This window comes from Eleutherodactylus coqui, chromosome 6 (genome assembly GCF_035609145.1).
Source record: "Eleutherodactylus coqui strain aEleCoq1 chromosome 6, aEleCoq1.hap1, whole genome shotgun sequence".
In the NCBI taxonomy this organism is placed as follows: domain Eukaryota; kingdom Metazoa; phylum Chordata; class Amphibia; order Anura; family Eleutherodactylidae; genus Eleutherodactylus; species Eleutherodactylus coqui.
In genome coordinates this window covers 79319064-79334506 of record NC_089842.1, presented here as the reverse complement: position 1 = coordinate 79334506, position 15443 = coordinate 79319064, and positions in this window count along the sequence as shown.

The following is a 15443-nucleotide window of genomic DNA, read 5'->3' as shown; positions in this document are numbered from 1 at the left end:
CTCAAACAGGACGGCATACATGACTCGAACTACCAATGTTCTGAAAGGGAAGGATAAGGAAAGTATATTGTCCAGCAAACTCTGGTAAGAGGGGCTGGCATTTATATATCCAGATGCATGGTGATTGGATAGCTGAAAAACTGCACACCATCACCCAGCTAAATCAACCACACCTGCAGCAGCGTGTTCCTGGAAACCCATAGAACTACAGGTCCCAGGAGCAAAAACCTGACAAGTATTTACGAAAACTTAATCCCAATTTAACATATGTGCTCTCTTGGAGGTTTGAGCATCCCCATTTACATGCACATATATATGCTTAGAATCAAATATGAAGTTATAGACTTAACTTGCCCTTTTCCCTTGCCACCTTTCTTGGATTTCAGCTCAGATAATGTTGAATCCTTAAGCAATTATAGCAGTCTAATCCAGAAATATTGAATTTATGGACTAAATCTATGAAGGAAATAATTTTATCATTGGCATAAAGATCCAATACGAGTTTAAGACCCCCTTAGCTACCCAATGATCTACACTAATACCGGAGATGAAGATCTCAAGTGAGTCCAATGGTAGGGGAACAAGACGCCCAGAAGCCTTCCCTTTTAAACATATTAATAAAAGATGCCAAGCTTGAAGCGAAGCTTTCAATGTAGGTACCATTGGTAGAGGCACTTTGGGATTAAAAGTGTAGCCTAGCAAAGGGGAGTGTAAGGGAAAGCAGGGTGGAGTGGGATTCTATGGCAGGCCAACTGCAACCTTGTGATGGACACCACCACATTCTTATTTGATATGGCAGTATAGTAGGCTGGTTGGTTAGAAACGTCCATTCTACCTCTATTTCCTTGTTTTTGTAATATAGAAAGAGCGGCTCTAGGATCCCACCTCCTCCTTCCCCCCCAGACGAAAGACCTCAGTTGTTTTCGGGATTTAGATAGAACAGATCTGAAAAGAGGAACATTTAAGGTACAGAACAAATATAAAATCTTGGGTAAGATCATCATTTTAAACAAGATTGAACAACTCAACCAAGAAGGTTCTGTCTTAGATATCTGCGTTAAATCACCATGTAGAGAATCTAAGAGGGAAGAAAAGTTAACCTCAGCAAATTTAGCCTTTGGCAAACACAGCCTATTATCCAAGTAAAGGATGGATTCTGTTTGAATTTCAGCCTTAAGCGACATAGTAATATTTGAACCTAATATTTGATACTTATTGGAGTTGACCTTATGGTAATTTACTTCTCTAAAGTCCTGAAGGTTCTAAGAAACTGCTCTTACAGAAACAAGAGGGTCAATAAGGGTTACAATAATATAATTGACAAATAATCCTAACTTATGCTGTCTGTGTCCTTCAGGGATGCCTCTTATAACTGTATTTGATCGAATGTGTTTCACTTTTGGTTCCATGACCATAGTAAATAATACGAGCGATAACAAACATCCCTGGTGTGTACCATTTGTAATCTGAAATTGTATAAATAGTATCCCATTGGCCAGGACTCATGCCAAAGGTGTCACGTCTGTCCGAGACTGCTGACGGAAACTACGGTTAGCAAGGTAACAGAGCAGTCTGGACAGGCATGTGTACTCAAGACCAAAGGTGTCTAGATGCAGGAAGGGAGTGAACAAAGGGGTAAAGATGTGAGCAGAACATCTGGAACCTCTTCAACAGAACCTGCCTCAATGCGGAGCACCTGTCCCGAAAGGAATGACCCCACTGCTTGAATGAGGCAAGGTCTGAAGTCAGAGATTAACAGCAGAACTGAATTGGAGAATACGAAAAAGGCAATAAGGGACGGCGCTCCACCCACTGTAAAATGATGCTGTATACAAGAAAGAATTTCTAAGGACTTACCCGGTGTAGGTGGATGAGTCCCAGAAATAGGACCCTCCACCTAACACCTCCACGTCCTGGTGGGCGTTGAATATACAAAGTGATGCAATCTTCTCTCTCCAGTCCAAAAATCCGGAAATGGATGCACAGGAGCAAGCAAGGATCTGTCGCCTCCCCCACAAAGGGTGCGACTAGACAAACGTGGAACAACCAAAAAAACAAAAAAGATCCAGCGCTCCGTAGTAAAGGAAACCTATTAAACTAATGAATAATAGGCTCCTTGGTTAACAAAACAAACAAAGAACTTTTATTAAAACATATGTCCGACGCGTTTCGTCGCAATAACGCAACTTTTTCAAGTGGAAAAAGTCGCGTTATTGCGACGAAACGCGTCGGACATATGTTTTAATAAAAGTTCTTTGTTTGTTTTGTTAACCAAGGAGCTTATTATTCATTAGTTTAATAGGTTTCCTTTACTACAGAGCGCTGGATCTTTTTTGTTTTTTTGGTTGCTCCACGAATTGGAGATTACGGAAAGACTGAACATAAAACATGGAGCATCAACAAAACTGACAACAAATAAACATACTTCAGACAATAAACAAAAATACAGAGAATAGAAAACATCAACAGCCAGGTATGCTGTGAGTGCTGACAAGACCAGAGTACAAGTATAACTGGTACTTAAAGCTAGGAAGGCTCAAATTATATATCTAAAAGAAAGTTGCTGGTTGACTGACAGAACTATCAACCATCATAGACAACAGAATTGTTGACATAATTAGATACTGATTGGCTGACATAGCTGTAAGTCTCCAGCTAGAACTTCAGCTGACAGCAGCAGGGAGATGTTTTAACCCTAACTAGTCAGAACTAACAGAAGTACATGTGCGCTGTCAGTGACGTGACAAAAAGTTTTAATATATAAGGCTTGAATGGTTTTGAATAGAGATGAGCGAGCGTACTCGCTAAGGGCAAATACTTGAGCGAGGAGAGAAATCTCCTGCACTGCCCGCCCCCCCTGCTGGCTGCTCCGTGAACCAGCCTGTTCTGCTAGCTCCCATGCAGGAGCGCGAAGACACAGGGACGAGTGTCGGGCATCGTTTGCCCGACATTTGTACCATGCAAAAGGACCCTAAATCTTTTATCAAAAGTCTGAAATTAGAATATTTTTTACTTTTTTGTCTCAATTTGGAGAGAGTATTGTGAAGTCTGGCTGAAAGGTTATAATTAGAGATGAGCGAGCACGCTCGGATAAGGCAGTTACTCGAGCGAGCATCGCTCTTCTCGAGTAACTACATTCTCGTCCGAGCAGGCTCAGGGGGTGGTCTCTCTCTCTCCCCTCCGCTACCCCCGCCACCCCCCCCCCCCCCCCCGAGCCTGCTCGGACGAGAATGCAGTTACTCGAGACGAGCGATGCTCGCTCATCTCTAGTTATAATACAATTGTTCCTCTGTATTCTTTATGTGATTCAGGGTATCGTTGGTATCTATCTGCTTTAGTTTTTTATAATGAGAGCTTTGTTGAATTAAAATACTTCTAGTGAACGTCTGATGAGGATTCCATAAGGAGAAGAGATTCACTCCTGTAAGATATTGAGGGAAAAAAAATCCTTTAAATGAGCATTAATTTTCTCTTTATAGGTAGGAAGGCTCATCAAGTAACTATTCTTCTCCCACATACTAGCCGGGTGATAATGATAAGGTCATAGCGACCAGAGCATAGTCTGGCCATGTGATTTGACCAATCTGCAAAGTTTTAATTCTATGTAGAATCCACTTCCCTACCAGGAATAAGTCACTCCTGCAGAAAGAATGATGTCTGTCTGAATAAAAGGTATTCTCTAGAGGACACATTCAAACACCTAAAGGAGTCAAGCAGGTCATCCTTATGAAGCCAGGGAGATAATTGTGACCGTTGGTGTCGTATATTCTATCAAGGGTAACGTTAAATCGCCACACAGAATGAGCTTCCCCTAACTCAGTTTACGAATCTCGTTAATCAGCCTATTTACATATCAAATCTGAGAATGATGGGGCATGTAAATATTAACCAATGTGAGTGTGGTTTTATTGCTCTCACATATTAATATAGTTCCCCTTTTTGTCCCTAAATAAGGGCTCACACAAACGGGTGTTTTATCATTTTGTAAACATTGGCTCTGAGAGCGAGCAGAGACCACATATAGCTGTGTTTTGCACTGTGTATGCCCGCATATCACACGGTCAAGCGCAATGACTTTTTTTTTTTAAATTCCCAGCTCAGTTTCAGAGCGGTGATACGTATGAAACCGTTGACCATACACAATGTATTGCATATGGATCGTAATTCATATACAGCTGTACAAGTGTTTAGGGCTCATGCTGCATAGGTACGCAGAGAAATAGGGCATGCTGGGATCTACACGTCGGTGTGCATGCATCAATAAAAGTCCATTGACTTTCATTGACTCCATTCACCTTGTATCACGTGTCCATGCAACGCACACATAATACGCAGTGAAAACAGTCATGGACATAAGCCTAATTGAAAGATAACAGTATCTTTAACACATCAGCAACTTTCCGCTTTGTATTTACTATAAAGACGTTAGTAAGTCTATGGGGAGAAAATTTAGGGCACGTTTTTTTTCAAAATGTGTTTCCTGTAGACAGAGTATGTCTCTGTGTGAGAAAATAGTGTCTCTATGTACCGAGGATCTCTATAACCCTTTCCAATCCACTGTCTGACATCTAAAGACATTATGATTTAAGGCTGTACGGCTCCGATGTTGGAAGACGTCCGTCGGGGTTCTCTTACTGTATATTGCCAGCCTCTCTGCTGTCGCAGCCTATCCAACATGTCCCCTCATGCAGTAATGGCTTTAGCCATATAGCGCCGTTGTATAATGGCAGAAAAAGAGTAAGCCCCCGAGGAAAACCAGGATACAAATTGGACTGGAAAGGGTTAAAGGGATATTCCAGCCCTCAGTGTTCAGAGAGGTAATCTTTATCGTCATACGTAATTGTAAAATGCTTATACAAAGCCTAAGAAAGGGGTGTGAATAAGCAGACACTAGTTGTCCAATCATACATATGCGCACTGATAATGCAATAAAGACAAAATAAGGAAAGAGAGGGTCAAACTAAAGTAAATTAAACTAAAAACTCTGCAACAGGATGGGTTGTTGGTGTAAAATGACCTAACAAGCAATGAAATGACACTGCATCAAAGTAGGGGGAAAGTTTGCCTAGGCTGATAGAAGTGACCTCATTTGTATGACCACTCTGAGGACACCTGCCGGAGAGATGATGGACTTTTGTTTGAGGCTGGAGCATCGAGACCCCACTTCTGGAGCATTGCAGGACTAACCTCGGGTCTAGCGATAACATGGATTTTGTTATCCTTACAGTCTAGGAGCTTTGTAAGGAAGCCCCACTAATAGGCAATCTTGGTGCTACATAAAATAGATGTAGTGGATGCTAACTTTTTTCTGCGCTTGCATCATTGTCCAAGACAAATCAACATAAAGGTGCCTATCCCCATAAGGATCCAGCAGTTTCCCTGCTTGTCTTGCAGCCAACATTAGCGCTTCTTTGACATAGAAGAAATGCACCCGTATGATTAAATCTCTGGGAATTTCCTAAGGTAAAGCTTTAGGTACCCTGTGAGCTCTATCAGTAAGGTTGACATGTGGGAAGAAGTGTTTTCATTAGCTTTTACAGATATCCATTTAATTCAGATGGTTGAACCAGCTATGGGATGCCTCTAAGTTATTCCTCCTGCTTCTATCTTCTAAATCAGCTAGTTTGGTTTCAATGCTTCAACCTCCTCCTCTGAAGAATAGTGAGCCTCCACCATGTCATTATGGGCCTGAGTGAGCTTTCCCATTTTTGTTTCCACATGGTGTACTCTGCCTCTCAGGCTGATTTTAGAAGTGAAGTTAGACAGATCATGAAGAAGAGAGCCTCTCAAAGCCAATACCATCTCCTTAACAAATGCTTCAGAAGTTGTGTTGTTCATGATGGGCGTATTGACTAGTGGATCTGCCCGATGTTGGCTTTCTAGTTCTTGTATGTCAGATATGGTCGGGGCATCCAGTTCAGCTCTCTGCTTTTTGGGCTAGTGGAGGCGGAAATAGATGGAGTATTGGTAGCTTTTGAACCATTCGAGGATGGAGTCTGATGGGAGAGCTCTTCGCTTGACCCCTGATATGAATCACCTTTGATTTTAGAGGAGCCACTAGGGAAATTGGACCAAAGCTGATTTCTTTAGCTTTATGGCACTGATCATGGCATGAGAAAGAATCTGTTAAGAGCTTTGCTTCCTTCTTGCTGTTCTCTTACAAGTCATAGCAACGGTCTGTAAAAACTAAGATGTTGGAAATGAAGAGGTTGCTACTAAGAAAATTAGACTAGTCGCTGTAGGATGTCTGAAAAACAAAGACCAAAAGGAAATATCCATCTTGGATTGTATTCCGGCTGCGGCCATAGAGTATAGCTGTATCAAGTTGTTTGTAATAGGATTTGCTGTATAACAGACCACGGTCATATTTAAAGAAATAGAGATTGGCTGTTATATTGGATAGGGCCACATAGTGGCAGCAACGTTCTAATTTAGATCCTACAATATATGAAATATGCAAGATATAAAAGGGTTGGTTATTCTATAAGATAAGGTCTTCTCTTGGATAAAGTCTTATTGCAATAGGGAATGTAGGAGAAGAGCTGTGATAGAGTCCATGCTGAGTATGCCCCACAAGCAGCTGTATTGTAGTCTTACTGTAGCAGGAAAAGCAATGGTGCTTCCAATAATTCTTTCTTCACTCCGCTTTGTATAGGCAAGGGCCCTGCCTAGACGTCCCCTCCTATACCTCTACAGTGGTCAGAGAAGTGATTAGGTAGAGGGATCGGAGTCCCCACAGTGGTACAGCACTTACTCTCTGCTCCCCTAGTCGCCTGCTGAATAGACCAACACCTTACCATTCGTAGACTTGGGAGCAGTATTATAGTAGTTATAGCCTTGTACATGAAGGGCAGTATTATAGCAGTTATATTCTTGTACATAGGGGGCAGTATTATAGCAGTTATATTCTTGTACATAGGAGGCAGTATTATAGTAGTTATATTCTTGTACATAGAGGGCATTATTATAGTAGTTATATTCTTGTACATGGGCAGTATTATAGTAGTTATTCTTGTACATAGGAGGCAGCATTATAGTAGTTATATTGCTGTACACAGGAGGTAGCATTATAGTACTTATATTGTTGTACACAGGAGGCAGCATTATAGTAGTTATATTCTTGTACATAGGGGGCAGTATTATAGTAGTTATATTCTTGTACATAAGAGGCAGTATTATAGTAGTGATATTCTTGTACATAGGAGCGGTATTATAGTAGTTATATGCTTGTACATAGGAAGCAGCATTATAGCAGTTATATTCTTGTACATAGGGGGCAGTATTATAGTAGTTATATTCTTGTGCATAGGGACAGTATTATAGTAGTTAGTAGAGATGAGCGAGTATACTTGCTATGGCTAACTACTCGAGTGATTAGTGCCTTAGCCGAGTATCCTCCCGCTCATCTCTTAAGATTTAGGGGCCGGTGGTGGACGGGGAGCTGCGGGGGAGAGCGGGGAGGAACAGAGGAGAGATCTCTCTCTCCCTCTCCCCACCCCCCACTTCCCCCTGCTAACCGCCGCAACTCACCTGTCACCCACGCCGTCAGCCGAATCTTTACAGACGAGCGAGAGGATACTCGGCTGAGGCACTACTCGCTCGAGTAGTCAGCCTTAGCGAGTATACTCGCTCATCTCTAGTAGTAATATTCTTGTACATAGGGACAGTATTATAGTAGTTATATTCTTGTACATAGGGAGCAGTATTATAGTAGTTATATTCTCGTACATAGGGGGCAGTATTATAGTAGTTATATTGTCATACATAGGGGGCAGTATTATAGTAGTTATATTCTTGTACATAGGGGGCAGTATTATAGTAGTTATATTCTTGTACATAGGGGCAGTATTATAGTAGTTATATTCTTGTACATAGGGGGCAGTATTATAGTAGTTATATTCTTGTACATAGGGGGCAGTATTATAGTAGTTATATTCTTGTACATAGGGGCAGTATTATAGTAGTTATATTCTAGTACATAGGGGGCAGTATTATAGTAGTTATATTCTTGTGCATAGGGAGCAGTATTATAGTAGTTATATTCTTGTACATAGGGACAGTATTATAGTAGTTATATTCTTGTACATAGGGAGCACTATTAGAGTACTTATATTCTTGTACATAGGGAGCAGTATTAGAGTACTTATATTCTTGTACATAGGGGGCAGTATTATAGTAGTTATAATCTTGTACATAGGGATAGTATTATAGAAGGTATATTCTTGTACATAGGGGACAGTATTACAGTAGTTATATTCTTGTACATAGGAGGCAGTATGATAGTAGTTATATTCTTGTACATAGGAGGGCAGTATTATAGTAGTTATATTCTTGTACATAGCGGGCACTATTATATAAGTTATATTCTTGTACAAAGGGAGCAGTATTATAGTAGTTACATTCTTGTACATATGGGGCACTATTATATAAGTTTTGTTCTTGTACATAGGGAGCAGTATTATAGTAGTTATATTCTTGTACATAGGGACAGTATTATAGTAGTTATATTCTTGTACATAGGAATAGTATAATAGAAGTTATATGCTTGTACATAGGAACAGTATCATAGTAGTTATATGCTTGTACATCGGGAGCAGTATTATAGTACTTATATTTGTGTACATAGCGATAGTATTATAGTAATTATATTCTTGTACACAGGGGACAGTATTATAGTAGTTATATCCTTGTACATAGCAGGCAGTATTATAGTAGTTATATTCTTGTACATAGGGAGCAGTTTTGTAGTAGTTATATTCTTGTACGTAGGGGCAGTATTATAGTAGTTATATTCTTGTACATAGGGGGCACTATTATATAAGTTATATTCTTGTACATTGGGAGCAGTATTATATAAGTTATATTCTTGTACATAGGGTGCAGTATTATAGTAATTATATTCTTGTACATAGGGAGCAGTATTATAGTAGTTATATTCTTGTACATAGGAATAGTATTATAGTAGTTATATGCTTGTACATAGGGAGCAGTATTATAGTAGTTATATTCTTGAACATAGGGAGCAGTATTATAGTAGTTATATTCTTGTACATAGGGAGCAGTATTATAGTAGTTATATTCTTGTACATAGAAGGCAGTATTATAGTAGTTATATTCCTGTACATAGGGGACAGTATTATAGTAGTTATATCCTTGTACATAGCAGGCAGTATTATAGTAGTTATATTCTTGTACATAGGGGCAGTATTATAGTAGTTATATTATTGTACATAGGGGGCAGTATTATAGTAGTTATATTCTTGTACACAGGGCACAGTATTAGAGTACTTATATTCCTGTACATAGGAGGCAGTATTATAGTAGTTATATTCTTGTACATAGGAGCAGTATTATAGTAGTTATATTCTTGTACATAGGGGCAGTATTATAGTAGTTATATTCTTGTACATAGGGGTAGTATTATAGTAGTTATATTCTTGTACATAGGAGGCAGTATTATAGTAGTTATATTCTTGTACATAGGAGGCAGTATTATACTAATTATATTCTTGTACATAGGAGGCAGTATTATAGTAGTTATATTCTTGTACATAGGTAGCAGTATTATAGTAGTTATATTCTTGTACAAGAGGGCAGTATTATAGTAGTTTTATTCTTGTACAAAGGGATAGTATTATAGTAATTATATTCTTGTACATAGGAGACAGTATTATAGTAGTTATATCCTTGTACAAAGCAGGCAGTATTATATTAGTTATATTCTTGTACATAGGGAGCAGTATTATAGTAGTTATATTCTTGTACATAGGAGTCAGTATTATAGTAGTTATATTCCTGTACATAGGGGACAGTATTATAGTAGTTATATCCTTGTACATAGCAGGCAGTATTATAGTAGTTATATTCTTGTTCATAGGGGCAGTATTATAGTAGGAATATTATTGTACATAGGGGGCAGTATTATAGTAGTTATATTCTTGTACATAGGGGGCAGTATTATAGTAGTTATATTCTTGTACATAGGGGGTAATATTATAGGAGTTATATTCTTTTGCAAATCGGGCAGTATTATTGTAGTTATATGCTTGTATGTAGTGGTCAGTATTACAGCAGTTAGATTCTTGTCCTCAGAGGGACAGTATAATTCCAGCCTGAAGCTATGTCAAAAAAGCTGCTGGCTTATTCCATTACTGTTATACTCTACAAGTTGCTTATACGGTACTTTGTTCCCTTTCCCCTTGTGTTTCTATTCTGTGTTAAATATATATACAATAGCGGTAACTGCAGGTAACCAGATTGTACCTATAGATATGCATGAAGTTTGGAGTTCTGTTTGAGAACTGCAAAAATGAACTCCAACCACTATGAAGATAATAAGAGATTAATCAGCAAAGAATGTTTGGCCTATTTATGGTTCAAAAGTATTTTATTCAAGAACTGCAGGATTCAATGGGAAATGGTTTTACATTCAAAATATTTTACAGAAGAACGATCCATTTCCTTTTTTCTAACATGAACTAAATAATTATTTTGTTTTAATCTATATAAACAGTCATAGGGAAACTAGGTCTGCACTCTCACCAAACGCGCTGAGACCTTAACTATGTCCACGGGAAAGAGATAAGGAGGAGGGAAGGATGGGTGGGGGATGGAGGGGTATGCCCTACAGCCAAAAGGCCCTATGCTACTTATAGTGATGCTTTTGTTAAGTGGAAAATAGAGTAGATTTCATGGTTATGGAGTTACACCAGATGCCAACCACACGTCAAAGCGGGGTGAAGAACGGAACATTATCTACGCTGCTCATGTGTTGTAGAAACTGCCGTGCTTGTTGTCATCATCAGCGCTTAGCCATAGCAGTCGTGTAGGGGGGGATGTTGATTTCTATATCTTAGGGATAAGTTGACGCATGGCTAGGAGAAAGAATCTGAGTGGACTTGCTTTGGTCATTGCCAGAGAGTCTGGAAGCAATATAAGGAGAGCCATTTCTGAGGAGAAGGTCAGGGAGCAGTTAAAAGCCGCATTACATAGGTTATTTATGTCGTGTCACATAGGCAGGAGTAAGGGGCAGGACCACCATATATGTAAGAAGGAGCCTACACCTGAGGAGCATCTCCAGCAAATGTTTAGGGAGTGGGGGAACATTTTGGCCAACTGTGATGGAGTTCTGTGATAGAACACAATTGTAGAAGTTTATAGTTGAGTTCTTGGAACTTGCTGGACCTTGAAGTTTTGTGTGTCAGGATAAAGATTTTGGCCCATTGTTCCTCTGTGGAAGTTTCACCTATTTCTTTTTTCCAACCTTGCTTAAATAGCAATGGGTCTTTCCCTGTCTCCCCGCCAGCAAAATCTGATATACCTGAGAGATCTCCTTTGTCAGTGGGATGCATGACATGCATAATTTTTTAAATTGAGACAAAGAAGCTATGAGTTGTGTACGAGGACTGAGATACTGCATATATGTATGTATCTGTAAATACTAAAACCATGCCCCAGCCAATGGGCCCCCTCCGCCCACTAGCTTGCATAACGACCTCATACCTGACTCCAAAACTAAGTCACATCCCGCCCTTCCCTTCTCTTTTCTCTGTGTAAGGGCTCCTGCACACTTTCGGTTTTCTTGCGCGTTTTTTTTCACACGATATCGCTGCGTTTTTTCACGCAATTGTCAATAGGACTTTCTAATGTTAAAAACGCATCGCAAGATGGTGATTAGAAAGTCCCATTGACAATTGCATGAAAAAACGTAGCGATATCGCGTGAAAAAAAACGCGCCAAAAAATGCAAGCGTGCAGGAGCCCTAAGTGTTCTAAAACTGAGCTGTGGTCTGGTGTTACCCTAGACAAATTTTGCACATTGCACAATAAGGTTGCATGCAATACTTTTCCTGTATTAAAAGTAATGTCGCTATTAACGGCTGAAATGGAATGGAAACTGCCAGAAAAAAAGGACTTCTGAAAAAATGGAGCAATATTTTGTGAGGCAGGGAGGTACTTAGTGCAGCAGAACGTACAATTACACCCTAATGATAGCACGAGATCAGAAGAGATCCTGAGTTACACGGCAGCGGAAGCCGGCAGTCACTGATAGCCGAGCTCCCTGTGCAACAGCAGGGGTGCACCAAGACAGCGGGGAGCCCGACGGGTTGCCATGGCAACAGGACACCAGATACAGGCGTCCTGCATTGCGATTGCCCATGATCGCTGTAACAAGCGATAAAGCCTTGCAATGCCTTTTCATAGCGATCATAAGTGTAATGGTACAAGTCCCCTACAGGGACACAAAGAGTGTAAAAAAAGATAAAAATAATGTAAAAAAAAGCAAAATGTAAAAAAAAACAAAAACTTTTTTTGTGCTTTTTCCCATATTAGCATTTAAAAAAAAGTTTAATTAAAATCACATATTTGGTATCGTCGTATCCGTAAAGACGCGTACAATAGGTTGAACATGCTTTTTAGCCTGCACAGCAAAAAGCTTGGAAAAAAAACTAAGGCAAAATGGTAATTTTTTTCATTTTACCTCCCAAAAAACGCAATAGAAGTGATAAAAAAAAAGAGACGTACGTGCCCAAAAAAGGTACCAATAAAAACTATAGCTCGTCTTGCAAAAAATCTGCCCTTACCTCAGAGCTCAGTCTATGAAAAATAAAAAAGTTATAGGACTTTGAATGCAGCGATTTAGAAAAAATAATAATTTCCAAAAAAAGGTATTTATTGCGGGAAAGTGGAAAAAATATATAAGAATTTTGGTATTGTTGTAATTGTACCGACCTGCAAAAAAATGTATTGTGTTATTTATGCTGCATGATTTAGGGCTTATTCAGACGACCGTATATCGGCCGCGTATTCACGGCGGCCAATATATGGCGTCCCTGTCTGCAGAGGGAGGAGGCTGGAAGAGCCCGGAGCTCTGAGCTCCCGCCCCCTCTCTGCCTCCTCTCCACCCCCTCTCCGCCCCTCTGCACTATTTGCAATGAGAGGAGGTGGGATGGGGCGAAGCTGATTCCCAGAACTTAGCCCCACCCCTGCCCAGCCTCCCCTCATTGCAAATAGTGCAGAGGGGCGGAGAGGGGGTGGAGAGGAGGTAGAGAGGGGGCGGGAGCTCAGAGCACTGCTCCTGGCTCTTCCAGCCTCCTCCCCCTACAGAGAGGGACGCTGTATATCGTGAATACCAGGCCGATATACGGTCGTCTGAAGCCGCCTTAATGCTGTTATAACAAACCCCAAAAACCTATGGCAGAATTGATGCATTTTCCCTCCCTGCGATCATAAAAAAAAATAATAAAAGTTTTACAATATAGTCTATGTACCAAAAAATGGCACCAATAAAAACTACAGTTCGCCACGCAAAAAACAAGCGCCAGTAGCGTGTGTGAACTATGTTATGGACACTGACTGAGAAGTGATCCGCGCCATCTGCACCTGGAGCCCCGATGAAGAATCAGCCTTGACCCTATCAGGATGATCGATATTATGTATGTATTTGACACAGCTGTGTATAAATTTATTTGAAGAGGGGGGGGCGATGTATTGACCATCTGACTGGTCACAATGCTATATGTTTTAGTATTTAAGCGGGATAAGTTTTATTGTGATTCATGCTTGATAAAGACCGTCGGATGGCCGAAATGTCGTGTGTTCGTTTTTATTGAAGATGGAGAAATAAAAACTTGAATTTTATGCCCAGGAGTTTTCTGCTACCGTTCACATTTTTCTTAAGCCCAAAATAGGCCATTGTTAGGTTGTGCGTCTGGAGTTTGTTGTTCTACAGGGTTCCAGGAGCACACTTGCACAGGTGAGGATTAATTGCGCTGGCTGGGTGTGGTTGTTCAGGTCAGCCAATCCCCTGGGTCTGGGTGTAGATATATACGTCAGCCCCTCTGCGATGAGGAAGCTGTATTTCCTCAGTCTTGTCTGCTGTGTGAGTAGTGTCTGGTCAGCTTACTGCTCCCTGTGCACTGTGTACACCTGTGTATTCCCTTTTCCTTGCTGACTAGCTTGCGTCTGCACCAGGCCCGTAGTAACAGAAGTAACAGAAAGTAACAAAGTAACAGAAATCCCTCTGTGCTCCCACAAAGTACTAAAGCCTCCTCTGCAATACATCCCCCTTTTGTGATCACAACAAATTAATAGGGTCCGCTCTGTCACATCCACAGCGTAGCAAAGTCCTCTTTGCACACAAAGTAATAGAGCCTCCTCTGTGCACCCGCAAAGTAATAGTACCTCCTCTACTTCCCACTGTGCATAGCCCTACTATTGTCTCCTGTTTTCCGGCACATGTACTGTATTATGAACAGAAGACAGAGGAGGAGGGTATTAGTGTATCTTGATGCCACCATGAAGTCCTGGTGGAGTCAAGATTGACAGGGGGGTGACGCCCCTTGTACCTGATTGACTGCACTGCAGCCTGCCACATAGGTCCTGGAAGGGCACTACAAGTTGCCTGGAAAATACATCCAGTGGTGCCTGGTGCAAAGGCACAGCCAGAGCTCACACGTCCTTCCTGGCCACATATTATTATATTCCACAACACTTCTGCTCGATTCACAACCTGATTGGTTGTTTGGGTTGGCTGATTCACAGTGATTGGTTGTTTGGATTGGGTTGAGCAGAAGTGTTATGGAATATAAAAATATGCTTCCTGGCCATCAAGGCACAAGCCGCAACATGGCTCTGGGTTTTTGCACTAAGGCAAAAAGGTTCTGATGCTGCTTTTCCTGCACCGAAGGCGGCACTCCACAACAGGCACAGCCACCCCCAAGCGATGTAAGTTGCACATACCGGTGGCTGCAGGTAAGTGTCAGGCCCAGGGGGAGACACAGAGTTTTATCTGGCAGCCGGCCAGCGCTTGAGCACATGCTGCCGCCTTTCATCCAACTCCCACCGGATGAGTCTATACCGGCGGCGGAGCAGAAGCGATGAGGCGGTCAGCTGTCAGTGGGGGATCGCCTGGCACGCATCTCACAGTCCCGACAGTGGCGTAGAAGAAGCGGTGACGTCAGCAGTCAGCATCTCTCAGCGGGGGAGTGTCATCCATGGACCTGACACTCACGGCTATGGAGCACAAACGCTGAGCCCGGCAGCTGCGAGCGGGAGGCCTTAGGGTGAGGGTAACGTTTGTTATGACGCTTACATTATTAGAGGTTAATGCTGCCATGTTACAGCATTAACATGGCAGCATTTACAGCTCTTAATGTGAGCCTCATAACAAATGCTATCCTGACCATAAGCCTGCAGGGAACGCTGAAATGTATTCCACACTGTGCTACCAGGACCTGCCAGCCTTGGCCCTATCGGGAGCTGGGGGTGTGAGAGGGGTGTTCCTCCTGTCAAACCCCTAGCTTCTGGTGGCGTCAAGATACACTAATACCGAGGAGGAGTTGGGCTATTTGTTTTGTGCATACTGCTAGGCATCAAGTATACATAGTAAAGGCTCACTTGTGCTTCTGGCTAGAAATTTGGGGGCACGGGCCTTGCGATGGC